Source organism: Tasmannia lanceolata, unplaced genomic scaffold (assembly GCF_043159265.1).
Source record: "Tasmannia lanceolata isolate RefF3 unplaced genomic scaffold, GAP_Taslan_0.1 ptg000008l, whole genome shotgun sequence".
Classification (NCBI taxonomy): domain Eukaryota; kingdom Viridiplantae; phylum Streptophyta; class Magnoliopsida; order Canellales; family Winteraceae; genus Tasmannia; species Tasmannia lanceolata.
The window spans coordinates 1,308,224-1,323,527 of NW_027518685.1; the positions used below are offsets into that span (position 1 = coordinate 1,308,224).

At 36.2% G+C, this 15,304-nt stretch overlaps 1 long non-coding RNA gene and 2 pseudogenes across 1 annotated transcript; all 3 read right to left on the reverse strand.

Moving 5' to 3' along the window:
- Nucleotides 1-129: 129 nt before the first annotated feature.
- Nucleotides 130-1,503, reverse strand: LOC143885598 (uncharacterized; annotated as a pseudogene).
- A 2,525-nt stretch (nt 1,504-4,028) lies between these two features.
- LOC143885599 (putative FBD-associated F-box protein At1g61330) lies at nt 4,029-5,555 on the reverse strand (annotated as a pseudogene).
- A 2,431-nt stretch (nt 5,556-7,986) lies between these two features.
- LOC143883816 (uncharacterized) lies at nt 7,987-8,466 on the reverse strand. The gene is made up of 2 exons (XR_013252563.1): nt 8,396-8,466; nt 7,987-8,235 (listed from the first exon to the last, which is right to left on the reverse strand). It is a non-coding gene; the product is annotated as an uncharacterized LOC143883816 (long non-coding RNA).
- Nucleotides 8,467-15,304: the final 6,838 nt, after the last annotated feature.

Consider the following 15,304-nt stretch of genomic DNA (forward strand, 5'->3'; position numbering starts at 1 on the left):
GTATTTGGATAATTCTGAGGATAAAAATGAATTTTTGCTAAGAAGAAAAGAACTACACAAAGTGGAGATGATATAAATGGGATTCAAGATAGAACAGGGCAGAATATTACAGATTCATTCCAACATCATTTAATTCTTTTGTCCTCAAAAGCTACTCATCTTAATTATCTTGAGATTATCAAAAACACATTTCACTGGGTCCTTTGGGGCTCCCTCATCTTCTTCCATTGGAGAATTTTCAGGATGTTTTGGGAGCTGTCGGTTCAAAGTTTCATAACAAAATCAGCCATGAATGACCAAATTTAAAGAGAAAATAATCAAGAAAAGAATGGGAGTGAAATTACTAATGTGTTTTTAACTAAACCAACCTCTATGAAAAGTTTCTCTAGACTAGGAAAAATACAGTGTCGAAAGAAGTAGTCTATCCAAGTGAGGTCTTCATTCAACATTGAATCCATCAGAAGCTGTAACTCTTGAAGATTGTGGAATGTTATGGGAATTTTTTCAGGTGCTACATGCTCTGACATAATCATTTCCTACACTGAGATAGAAAAGCTTACTGTATAAAAACCCATATCGCCTTAAAAAACAAAAAAAAAAGAAAAAGGATTCATTTCTGAAATATGGGGGTGATCACATACCCAAGCAACCTCGTTGGAGAGCGTCAAAATCTTGATATGAGAGAGATCAGATAATAGCCGGGTCCAATTAAAGTCGAATTCACAGTATAATTCACAAGGGCTTATAATTACATCGACCAATGACTCAATGTTCTTAAATGAATATTCAAGAAATGAAATGATTGGAGATTTGGAGGTAAAAGCTCGAGCTTGATGATTGTATAACAATTGACCACTGTCAAACTCTTAATCCGTAGATCCGGAGCAGAAGCCTTAATTGATTCGAGACTATCATCACAAAGAGATTCGATACGATCATCACAAGTATTTAGAGTGAGTCTCTCAAGTAGTGTGCAATTGAGAAACACTCTCTCAAGCATATTACTGGTAACGGTGACCTCTTTGAGACAAAGTGAATTGAGTGTACTTGAACCAGCGAAATTCAAAAGAAGATTGAATTCACAATAACTCAAATGTAGAAGTGTTAGAGAATCACAAGCAAAGAGAAAATGGGGCAATTCAAATGTTTTCCTGAATTATATTTCCCCGTTTGAAATATAAGAGTAGTATCTCTGACAGAAATCGAGCTCGAGCACCTTGACTCCCCTCTCCGTCACGAATCTGATCCATTTTTCAACATGGGTTGGATACTGATGACCAGGATAGAAGAAGAGCCGAAATCTCTCAACATAATTGCCATTGTATAGCTGTAAATATTGAATCTCTCCACATAATTGTCATTGTAGAGCTGTAGATATTGATCTATAACACGAACAAATGCATCTGGGGTTTTGCCCGCCGCAAATTCCTCACCGAAATCTAGAGTAGTGGTGGACTCCATGGCGTCAAACAAGTGATCTAACAATGGAGAAGATAACGTCATGAGTTCTCTAACATAGGTTTTTATAACTGACGTCTCTCCAGCTTGCAGGGGAAGGATTCTTCATCCACCACATGAGAGTATGAGACTAACTTTGTAACAGGTCACTGTTTTTTCTTGTTACTTTTTATTTACTTTTCTTTGTTTTTTCCAATTAATGGAAAGCTGTGAGAAGGTGAAGATTTGTTTCCCCAATTTATTTTGGGTGGAAGGAAATTATCAATGGGAGGCCTAAATAGGTCCCACTTGACGCTTGTATGATAAGGAGGCCAAAGTGAGCCTATATGATGTTTTGGTCTCGTCTTATCAAAGTAAATGAGAAGAAAATAGACATATTCTATGTCCATAGTTCGTTGGAAAGATTGCAGAAGAAGCTAATTACAAGTCTAGATTTGTTCTACTTCTAATTTATAGGATGGATTCCCAAAGAAGCTAGGATTCCAAGATTTTCAGGAAAAGTTTGGAATGGAAAAATATTTCTAGAAGATCCTACTTTTTTTTTTATAAACTAGAAAATGTAAATTGAACCAACCCTATTCAATTTTTACTTAGAGAGACCTTCAGTTTATGATAATATCTCTCTACATTAACCACAGTCGTATTATTCCACTCTAAATTCTGGGAAGAAAATATTTTCCAAGAATTTTTTTTTGCCAGAAATGTTTTTCTTGCAATCCAAACGTAAGTGAAATGTTTGGATTTGTGATGGCCTTTGAAAACTCAGGTTCCTCCAATTTAATAGAACTTGGTTCCTGGGATTTATGTGGGAGAAAAAAAATTCTAGGAGATTGGTGGGAAAAAAAAAGTCCTAGAGGTATCTCGGTAAAATAAAAATCCCATGTTTGGTTGACCGGACTATGGTGGGAGAAGAAAAAAACTTTGTTTGTTTGTTTCTTCTCAAGCTTATTTTTGGTTCCTGGGATTATTTTGGGATGGGATGAAAAGGCAATCATTACAAAAGTGGGATTAAAAAAATTCACCACAAGCAATCATTACAAGAGTGGGCTTAAAAAAATTCTAGTGCTAAAAGGCAACCAAACATGGGATGGGACCAAAATTTTACTAAAACTTCCTAGGACAAAAATTTTACTGGCAACCAAACGGAGTTGCCGCTGGGTTTTTTTTGGTTCCTTGGATTTATGTGGGAGAAAAAAAAAATCACAGGAGATTGGTGGGAAAAAAAAGTCCTAGAAGTATCCCGGTAAAATAAAAATCCCATGTTTGGTTGACCGGACTATGGTGGGGAAAAAAAAACTTTGTTTGCTTGCTTGAACTATTGGGAAGAAAAAAATTCTTCTCAAGCTTATTTTTTGTTCCACGGATTATTTTGGGATGGGATGAAAATGCAATCATTACAAAAGTGGGATTAAAAAATTCACCATACAAGCAATCATTACAAGAGTGGGATTAAAAAAATTCTAGTGCTAAAAGGCAACCAAACATTGGATGGGACCAAAATTTTACTAAAACATTCTGGGACAAAAGTTTTACTGGCAACCAAACAGCTTATAACTTGATTTGACGTGAAAAGTGGGCAACTTTATGTCAAATCAAGTTATAAGGGAGTGTGCAAGTACTGCAGGTGGGTGAAAATATCATCACCCATTTTGAAATATGCAAAAAAAGTAATGTGTTAATGACTAAGATCATATCTTAACAATGATAATAACCGTTCTCAATCAAAATTTATAGGGAAATGATTTCAGCCGGTCCAATGTTTTGATAAACATGCACTCCAACTTTTGTCCTGTAATATTATTTAAAGGGCTGTCGGAGACTCGGAGGAATATTACGGTTCTCAAAAAGCTTCCTCTGTTTTGTTCCCTCTGTTTTGTTCACTGGGCCAGCTTCCTCTGGTTAAATATGCAATATGTCTGGTTAAATATGCAATTTGTTGACTGCCATCTGATTTTGGGGTCATGGTTATTTTATCGGCAGCTTGGAAAGACGCTGTGGAAGAAGCATGTGAAAGTGGTGTTGGGGGAATAGCAGAACCAGGAGGAAGTATCAGAGATGGGGATTCCATACACTGTTGCAACAATTACGGGGTTTCTCTTCTCTTCACCAACGTCAGGCACTTCAGGCACTAGAGGTGGTGAAAATTTGCTACCTATTTGGATTCTCATCTTCCCATTGGTTTACTGAAAGATGCAATAGCATAAGGATTTAGAATTGTAGATTTTGAGAATGATCTTTAATGCGTTGAAGTGAAAATAAAACTTGACTAGACTTATTTATATCTTGTTGTATTGATAGAGATGAGAGATTGAAACTTCCAAGGATCATCATGTGGTGCTGAGGTTTATGGGATTTTGGTATCTCTGACTAGACATAAAAGAGTTTGCCATCCAAGCTGATAATGGGCATTATTTTCTGCTATTCTACAGATTACACACTGCAACATAAAAATGAAATGATATTTCCACCCGTTTCCCAACATTTCCACAGTTCCACTCCTTTATGTTTGTCATTTTGAGGAAAAGATAAACAAAAGGGGAGTAGAAATGCTGGAAAAGGGTGTGGAAATATCAATTCCCAATATAAAAAACCATTAAAGTTGCAACAAGAGCTTTAGCATGGGCTGGGCATAAACTATTATAATCTTGTGGGTTTTCACATAAGACTATCTGAGGTTTGCGTGATGCCTTAGGTAAAAGCAGTAACTCCTCATGGAGAAGCTTTAATGGAATCTCAAGAGATTCTGATTGGGATGCAGATGAATAATCCTTATTTACGTTGCCGATACTGTTCTCAGGAACCACTAATACCAAAGATTCCAGCACAATTGCTTTCTCCAGGAAGAATTTCACCAACAACATTTCATTCTTCTGCCCTCGAAAGCTACTCATCTTAATTCTCTTGAGATTATCGAAAACAGACTTCACTGGGCCCGCTGGTGCTCCCTCATCTTCTTCCATCGGACAATTTTCAGGAGTTTTTGGGAGCCGTGGGTTCAAAGTTCCATAGCAAAATCAGCCATGAATGACCAAATTTACAGAGAAAATATTTAATAAAAGATTGGGAGTTAAATTACGAATGGGTTTTAAAATTAAACAAACCTCTATAAAAAGTTTCTCCAGACGAGGAAAGATACAATCTCGAAAGAAGTAGTCTATGCCAGTGAGATCTTCGCTCAGCATGGAATCCATCAGAAGCTGTAATTCTTGAAGATTGTGGAATGTTATGGAAATATTTTCTGGTGCCACGTATGAATCAACCATTTCCTAAAAGGAGGCACAAGATCTTGCTGTATATAACACAATAGGAGCGAAAAAAATTAACAGATTCATTACTGAAAGGTGGGACTTGGGAGTGTTCACATACCCAAAGAACCTCATTGGAGATCGTCAGAATCTTGATATGAGACAGATCGGATAGTATCCGGGTCCGATTAAATTCAAATTCACTGTATAATTCACAAGGACTAATAATAACATCCACAATGATTCAATGTTCTTGAATGAATATTCAAGAAATTCGCCATTGAAATGAAATGATTGGAGATTTGGAGCGAAAATCTCTAGCTCGAAGATCCGGGGCAGAAGCCTTGATTGATTCGAGAGTACCATCACAATTATTCAGAGTTAGTCTCTCACTCTCAAGTAGTGGGCAATTGAGAAACACTCTCTCAAGCATGTCACTGGTGATGATAACTTCTTTGAGACAGAGAGATTGGAGTGTACTTAAACCAGCGAAATTCGAAGGAAGATTGAAAACACAGTAACTAAAATGTAGAAGTGTTAAAGAATCACAAGCAAATACAAAATGGGGCAATTCAAATGTTTTCCTAAATTCTACTTCTCCATCTCGAATAAAAGAGTAGTATCTCTTACAGAAATCTAGTTCAAGCTCCTTGACGTCCTTCTCCGTCGCGAATCTGATCCATTTCTTAACATGGGTTGGATACTGATGACCAGGATAAAGAAGAGCCGAAATCTCTCCACATAATTGCCATTGTAGAGCCGTAAATATTGATCTACAATGCGAACAAATTCTTCTGGGGTTTTGCCGGTGGTGAATTCCTCGCCAAAATCTAGACTAGTGGAGGGCTCCATTGGTGTCAAACAAGCGATCTAATAACGGAGAAGATACTTTCATGGACTCTTTTACATGGGTTTTATAACTGATGTCTCTCCAGCTTCCAGGGGAAGGCAGCTTAGTTTTATAGCTGATGTTTTGGCCTTGTCTTTTCCAAGCAAATGAGAAGAAAATAAACATATTCTATGTCCTTAGTTTTGTTGTCGAGATTACAGAAAAGGCTATTTAGAAGACTAGTTTTGGTCAACATCTAATTTATAAGATGGATTCCAAAAGGAGCTAAGGCTCTGTTTCTTTCACACGCATTTTACATACAAAGGTTCTTTTGACATAAAATATGTTTTACGTCCTTAGTGAAATATTTGGATTCGGTGGCTTTTGAAAATTCATGTTCTTGCAATTTGATAGAACTTTTAGGCTGGGTTTGGATTGCGGAATTGAGCACCCTATTTCAATTCCTATTCTGATTCTCCTGTTAATCGAATGGAAAAATATATAATTTAATTCAAAAAATTAAAAAATAATTTCATTCCAAATAGGGTAGAATCGTTATATCGCCTCTCGGGGCGGAAAACAGATTCTGGCATTTTTTCCGCTGTAAGTCCACCCCATTGACATTCCCTCCCAGATTTTGTTCATTGTTCAAACCAAATACTGGAATCAAGGGTAAGTAGCCAACACCTGGACTTATAAAGGAATTCACAGGAAGTTTTTTTTTTTTTTTATATGACATAGGGTATCCCCACGCCAGTTTTTAGGGTGGGACTATTTCCTACAGATGCGCACAATCACCCGTAAACCACGCTCATTGGGTAAGCCCGGGGGATTTGAACTCGCGTCAATGGGAAGCATACCCATGACTTTAAGCCAAAGAGCCACACATGTACAAGTTTCAGGGGAAGCTTTTTTCTTGTAAAGAAATTTCTGGCTTCTAGACATGGCCTCACTGTCACATTTTTACTTAGGCCTTGTCTGGATTGCAAGAATTTCTTGGAAAAGAAAATTATTTCTAAAAGTTCTAAAAGTTCCGACCACTTTACACACGAAAAAAGATAACCAACCAACCTTATTTAATCTTTATTAGAGAAACCTTTACTTTGAAATAATTTCTCTCTAAAAATTAACCTTGATCATTTCATTTCCTTGTAAATCATGAAAATAAAAATTTTCTGTAGGAAAAAATTTTGATCAAAAATATTTTTCCTGCAATCCAATCAGACAGTGAAATAGATTTATTTATTTATTTTATTTTTTTGAAATGGTGATAATTTATTAATGAGAAAGAACGATCACAACCGAGGAAGAATACATGGATAGCTAAGAAACAAACATAAAAAGAAACAAAGTCGAGGTGGCAGAAAATCGAATATCTCCGACTACTGACTCGGGCACGGGCAAGCCTGCTAGACTTCTCATTTCCCCGACCTGTTTATGGGCTGAACCAAATGGAAAGACCCTCCACAGATTTATCTCATTCAAAAACTCTGACAGGGGCGTCCCATCAATCCATCTGATTACATTTTTTATTGGGAAATGTCATCAGCACAACCATGCTTTGGGGTGATTCACCCCCAATTTTTCAAAATGGATGGTACAGCTCACACCATAGGATGATCCAAACCGTCCATTTGATGGGCCACAACATAAATAGGTTATTACCAAAAAATCATTACCATAGGATGACTCTAACCCTCCGATATAAAGAGGGACTCACATTATGAAAACTTCTATAGATCGGACGGTTGGGATCATCTTATAGAAATGATTTTTGGGGCACAACCTATATCCATTGTGGCCCATCAAATGGACGGTCTGGATCATCCTATGGTGTGCTATACCATCCATTTTGAAAAATAGGCGGTGAATTCATACATAGAAGGGGATGATTTTATCAGCGTCCTTTAATAATTGCATAAACCCAGCTTGTCTTCAAAAAATTTTAGATGATGCGTTTCTAGATAAATTGTGGGTTAAAGAAAGAAAAGAAACAGCACAACTTTCTTGATTTTATCAGCGTTCTTTTTTAATTGGCTTTTTCATAACTATTTGAGAACCTCTTCAAATAATAAAAGACAAAGATGAGTATGTCTTGATCTCCAGCTTAGTAAGCGAGCATATAGAAACCCTATAGAAGAGAAATCATTTTCAAGACAAAAGAAACAAGAGGAGGTGAAAATAGAGGCATTTTGTTTTAGAAAAGACAGACAAGAGAGGGTTGAAAAATTGAAAAGAGGGTGAAAAATCATTTTCCTTTGCCCTCTCCCATTTTGTAACAGTTTGTTTTTTATATATACGTGTAACATTAAGGGAAGTGATATATCCTTCTTTTTACTTGGCACCTCTCTCTCTCTCTCTCTCTCTCTCTCTCTCTCATATAAACAAAGCACAAATGAAAAAAGAAAAAGAATTAAAAGACAAACAACGAAAACAATGAAGAAAAAAGACAAATACAAACGAAAACGGTCATTCCTTATTACATTTTATTATTTCATAATCACATTTCAATGGTAAGCAAGGAAAGATTAAGGGACAATAACAGTGGTACTGCTTGTCCACAACCACCATTTACATGTCCTAAAAATACTTAGGGATATTGGAGTCCTTCGTCGGGCGCACAGCAGCGGAAGCATACATTAACGTAGCATTTGCCGCAGCACCTGCCCTTCCCGTCATCGCACGTTTGATCACATGGTAACCCTGAAAACAACAAATACCACCATAAGCCCTCCTTATCTTTTCACAAAATATATAAAATACATATAAAAACCATTACTGAAAAGCTCTATTTAAGGCTATTTTTTTTCTTGTAGTAAGGTAGAGCTAACAATAGAAAACAAAATTGGAATAGGATGTTTACAGCTATCTGGTTTGTAAGGTATAGGCGTGACGCCGTTGAGCTCGTTGACTAATAGATGACGATTAGTTGCTTCAGAAACCTCTTTTGTTGCAATGGCAGCCACAAGGAGTGCTATAAAGAAGAATTTCAAAGACCCCATTTCTCCTAAACTTGTGTCTGGCAATATCTATGGCAAGTTTTATCATCTTTTTTGAGTCACTGATGATTGTACTTTGTTAAAAAAAATCTGCAAGCATATCTTGTTGCTTCTAAATTAGGGAGGGTAATTAATGTTGAATTGATTTGATGAATTTGTAGACATGCATAAAATCTTACTTTTATTGGAATAATTTTAATTAGAGGAAATCTATGAAAAAGTTAAAAATCACTGTAAGCATGCATTTTTATTTTTATTTTTTCATTATATATATATATGAGGAAACTGTTGGTGAGCTAGCTTGCCCAATCACATGGGGCCCCACTTTGTTAGGATGATCCAAACCATTCATTTGAAAGTCCCTTACATAGATGGGGGGTGTAGCAAAAATCAGCTCCATAAGATCATCCTAACCCCTCCATTTGTGGAGGACAAAAATGGACAGACACAAATCTGCCCCATTTTTGTCCTCCACAAATGGAGGGGTTAGGATGATCCTATGGAGCTGATTTTTGGTACACCCCCTATCTATGATAAGGCCTTGCAAATGAATGGTTTGGATCACTCCCCAAAATGTGGGACCCATGTGATTGGGCAAGCTAGCTCACCATAAGTTTGGTTAAGCTCACCAACAGTTTCCTCTCTCTCTCTCTCTCTCTCTCTCTCTCTCTCTCTCTCTCTCTCTCTCTCTATATATATATATATATATATATATATATATGAGAGAACATTTCCTACACACTTGTGTAGGTAAGTTACCTACACACTAGCTTAAAATACAGTGGGGGCCCACATTGTTTGGGTGATCCAAACAATTCATTTGAATGGTCCTCACATAGATAGGGTGTCCACAAAAAATCAGATCCATAGGATCATCCTAAGCATTCAAACTATGGAGGCAAAAAATGGACTAATTTGTGAAGGTTTGTACACGTCCATTTTACCTCCACAAATCGTAGGGTTGGGATGATCCTATGGATTTGATTTTTTGTGGACACCCTATCTATGTGAGGACCATTCAAATGAATTGTTTGGATCACCCAAACAATGTGGGCCCCCACTGTATTTTAAGCTAGTGTGTATGTAACTTACCTGTAGGAAATGTTCTCTCTCTCTCTCTCTCTCTCTCTCTCTCTCTCTATATATATATATATATATATATATATATATATATATATATGAGGAATATGTTCGTGCGCTTGAGCTCTAACATCAAATGGTGCGCTTGAGTGCACCAATCACATGGGTCCCACAATTTCTGTGAGGATCCAAACCATTCATTTGCAAGGCCCTATCATCGATAGGGTGTGTACCAAAAATCAGTTCCATTGAATCATCCTAACCCCTCCAAAAGTGGAGAGCAAAAATGGGCAGATTTGTGGTCTGTCCATTTTGACCTCCACAAATTGATGGGTTAGGATGATCCTATGGAGCTGATTTTTTGTACACACCCTATCTATGTAAGGCCCTTTCTAGTGAATGCTTTGGATCATCCTAACAATGTGGGCCTCATTGGTTTGAGAGCTCAAGCGCACCATAAGGATCCAACGCTCAAGCTCACAATCCTTTTCCTCTCTCTCTCTCTCTCTCTCTCTCTCTCTCTCTCTCTATATATATATATATATATATATATATATATATATATATATATATATATATATGGCAAGTTTTATCATCTTTTTTGAATCATTGATGACTGTAGTTTGTAAAAAAAATCTGCAAGCTTATCTTGTTGCTTCTAAATTAGGGAGGGTAATTAATGTTGAATTGATTTGTAGACATGCATAAAAATTTTCTTTTAATGGAATAATTATAATTAGAGGAAATCTATGGAAAAGTTAAAAATCACTGTAAGCATGCGTTTTTATTTTTCATTTGAAAAGTCAAAAATAGAAAACCCTTGTTTCCCTTTATATTTACCACCTTGCCACCCTCCTTCTAAGTATGGTAATATCCCAAACTTCCTCATATTTTCGAGAGCATGCAATCAGCCCTAAAACAAAGACTTTTCTTTCCACCTTCATCCTCCTCTTCCCTCATTTTCACCGATTCATTCGCAACTTTTGAAGGCTGCAAATGGGGAAGCCCTAAACCTATTTATGTTGTTAAATAGTCATTTCTTTTTACACATTTATTCTCATCTTGTAAATCCGTCATGCTATATCTCATATAACAAGTTCAAAGTTGTGAATTTCTTTACCCATTTATAGTGCTGGTTCTCCATCTAAGCTTATTGCTTGTTATGATTTTCTTGTTTAGGGACATTTTAGTATGTTTTATTCTCTTTTCATGAGTGTTTACTTTTTAGGTATATTTCTCATATAGTTTTGGCTTGTGTGATTTATTGCTTGTTATTATCTTTTGCATAGGGACATGTTAGTATGTTTTCTTCCCTTATCTTGAGTATTTTATATACATCTCTTGTGTGGTTTTACCTGTTCATTTACATGCTTAGCTTTACCACTTACATGCTTATTTTTATCTTGTTTACTTGCTTGTTTACATGCTTAGTAGTAGCATCTGCCTATTTATTTTATATCAATTACTTGCTCATTCACATGCTTAGCTGTAGCTTTTTACTGCTTTATCTGCTTATATTATTTCATCATATCTGTTCATTTACTTGCCATTATCTACTTAGCTGTAGCTATGCATGTGTATGTTTACCGCTTTCTTAGATGTGATGAGTTAGGATTAGATGTGATGTGTAGAGATAGTTATTAGGATTATCCGATATTGGATTAGCTCTATTCTTCTCCGCCTCCCTAAGAGACGGCCGACTCTAGTGTTCTTTCCAATGTCAGGTAGTACTGATATCAACCCTATGCAGAACTTGGATGTTTTCTTTTCTTTTGCCCATCCCTGGGTTATGCATGTTTAAGTAGACGCCTTCTCGTGGATGTGATTTTTGCCCAAAATCCTTCGAAAGTAATAAAAATGGCATAAGTGACCGATTGTGCTCGGGCTAGTAGGGTACCTAACACCTTCCTTATTCGTAACCAGACACAAACCCTTTTATATCTGGATTTATCCATTGCACAGAGTATATTATATGGGTTCTATGGCCTTAATCCATGGATGACAACTCTTATTTATATTTTCGAGAGTTCCTTAGTAGAGCACTCCTTCACATGTGGAGATCTAAAGGATGAGGGGGATCCATTCTTCACCGTCCTCGAGATCGCGGGTCCACACATGTATAAAATCTTTCTTGTAATGGAATAATTTTAATTAGAGGAAATATATGGAAAAGTTAAAAATTACTATAAGCCTGCATTTTATTTTTCATTTTAAAAGTCAAAAATAGAAAACCCTTATTTCCCTTTTTATTTTCCACCTTGCCACTCTCCTTTAAAGAATGGTAATACCCCCAAACTTCCTAAAATTTATGAGAGGATGCAATCAGCCCTAAAACGAAGACTTCTCTTTCAAATTTTTTTCTCAAAAAAAAACCTCAAATCCATTTTTTCCCTAAAAACCTTCTTTCCCCCGCCCCCCTTTAACGTGATTTGACATCAAGAAACATTAAAGTCTGCCACAATTCACTTTAAAAGGGGGCAGATAATCCTAAGGGGGTGAAAAATTCATCTCCCTTCTTTAAATGGGAAAAAATTAATGCAAATCAAAGATCCTTGGCCAAAAATTCAATCTCTACCAAAAATTGCATTCAATTTTGCTTGCATCTTAAGTTGCAAACAATTTCCCTTCCTAAAACCCACCACAATCCGTTTTTTTCAAAAACCCTAAAATCTTCTCAATTGATCCTCCTCCAACGGCTATTTTCGGCCATTTTCACTCCATAAAAACTCATGCAATGATTCTCTTAAAACACAACAACTCTCACGAGAAAACCACACCAAAAGTTGTCTTTTCTCAAACATTTCCTTCTGATTTCTCTTTTTTATTTATATGCATTTTTTATTCTCATTTTACAGCTCAGACAACATTTAAAAAAGCCTTCAAACAGGGTCTTCGAGACCTACCTTCATCCTCCCCTTCCCTAGTTCATCGGTTCATTCGCATCTCGGAAGGCTGCAAAGGGGAAGCCCTAAACCTATTTATGTTGTTAATTATTCATTTCTTTTTATAGATTTATTCTCATCTTGTAAATATGTTCTGCTATATCACATATAACAACTTGAAAGTTGTGAATTTATTTACCCATTTATAGTGATGTTTCTGCAATCATTGAGTTTCCCACTTTCATTCTCAAAATGGTTTGGATTACTAAGGTGGCTAAAATCTGTGAATTTTTCTTTCTTAATTTACCCGCATATTTATTGGATAATGACATCCTAATGACACTGTGGACCCCGATCCGAGATAGACGGTGAAGGAACAGGTCCCTAACACCCTCTTCTAGATCATCCACGTGTGAAGGAGAGCTCTACCAATTAACTCTCAAAACGGATGCCACCCTTATAGCATAGCACGAGTGGCGATATAAAAAGAAAGAGATATGTCTCGATCCGGAGCCAAGGCTCGAAACCAAGACATAACTGAAATAAAGTCAGAGTCGCCATCCATGGATATGCCATGGAACCCTAAAATCAAATCTTCTGTGCAATGGATAACCAGAAATATATATGGGTTCGTGCCTGGTTACGAATGGGGAAGGTCTGAGAGCACCCCCAATTCGTCCGAGTGCAAGCACTTGGTCTCTTATGCCATTTTTATTAACTCCAAAGAAGTTTGGGTAAAAATCATGTGAAATGGGAACAATCCTCACGAGTCGTCTACCTAAGCATGCATTTCCTGAGGATAAAGATAATAAGCACACATAAAATAAGGACTAAATTTTCTACACTAGTAGCAGAACTTGAGGAGGGGTAGAATCTATGAATGGACATTACCCATAATCATTTATCATCTAAACAGAATAACCATTAACCTATTAGCATCATTCTAAATCAACAGGTATGCTAATATCCACTCATATGGGTCACAAAATCATAGCATTTTATCAATAGTTCAGTTCTGACCACACTCCTTCAACTAAAAAATAATAATAATATGCCACTTGACAGAGTTAGTAAGCACAAAGTACAAAAAATATATATGTGAGATTATATTGACAATGCAACAAAACATTACAACTAACGCCCATTCAATAAACTTTCCAAGTAGTAAAGAGTACCAACAATATATTCCACCATTAGAGATCAAGGGCCATCAAACTATGCTGTCAGTACCAACAATATATTCCACAATTAAAAATCAAGGGCCATCAAACTATGCTGTCATTACTGTAAGATGATACCAATAAGAATTTTCCCAAGCTGCTATAAATCAATAATGACTTTCATCAAATATTCTTGTGAGTGTGAGGCAGAACATCCAAAAATTATACCATCTTTATAATAAAACAGTGTAAATATCCACAATGAGATTTTATAAGGGAGAAATTAGAACTGGATATTCAGACATGCTTATCCACTTTCTATACCTTGGAAAAGATTGAATGGGAAACCACACAATGAGCTATTGGCATTCTCAAACCATATAAAGAATTACAAAGATGATTTGAATAAGGAAAATAAAAAATAATAGTACCATTAATGGGCTAAGGTAGGACAGATGTCTGTCCTCTACAGCAAGCTTGGACAAAATAACAAATACAATGATCTTTAAAAGCTTTTCTATATGAAATTGCTACTGGATTCTAGCTATGAAACAATCTAAATTCAGCTGTAAACCAGAAAATGTTCTTCATAAAATCATATGCTCAGTGTAGATACACAGGCTGCTCTTTCCAAAGACATATGGCACGCATTATTTGACCCTTCCTGCTGAAATATGGGATGATTTTGCGCAAACAAATGAGATAAATACGCGCCAAAACAGGGACCAAGTTATTGTGCAAAAGATTGAGTAACACTCGTACCAAAACTGGGCAGTTTTGAAAATTAAATCTGTACAGAAAATAAGCAAGACTTGTACAAGAATTGGGCATATTTGAGGACAGATTTGCGCACATGAACTATGCCAAACAGCGACAGATTTGTGTGCATATATTGTGTTAAACATGAACAAATGTGTGTATGTGAACCTGTGTGAAACAATGACAGATTTGTGTTTGTGTGAACTGTGCTAAAGCTGGGTCCATGACCAAGTATGGGTAGTACCCCATCATCAGGCTAGTAAACACATAAATTGTATTCGATGTAATCATCATTTCAACTCAACCGACATTACACACAAACGGGATAAACTGATAAATACAACCATGATCAAAGCATATAGTTCAGAATTATTTTTCTTATTTTCTTTCGAACCAAAACTGGACATAAAGGCTATCCAGATTTTGCTACAATTAACAAGCTCTCTTTGCCTAAGTATGACATGCCGCATAACCAAATAAAAACAGGTTTGATTTTCTGCAAGAAGTGATATTGATAGACAATTTCCAATGAATTCAATACTCACTGCTTCATGATCTAACGGACCAACCTGTACATAATGATGTAAAACTAAAGAACACATGGAGGTAGCTTCAAATTCAGTGTTTATCCTAACTATTACCAAAACCACATCTATATATCTAACAGGGAATATTTAGGGAAAATTACCACAAGTCATAAGAGCTTCACCATGGAATTCAAACAAGGAACCAATCATTTATTGCTAATTGAATATCACGATGAAACAGACTTGAACCGAACACACATATGAACACAAATATATGTGTATCTGAACTGAAATATGCTTGAATTCAACATATGTATGAACACAAAGATATGTCTAAAACAGGTTTACTTATATCCAATGTAGCA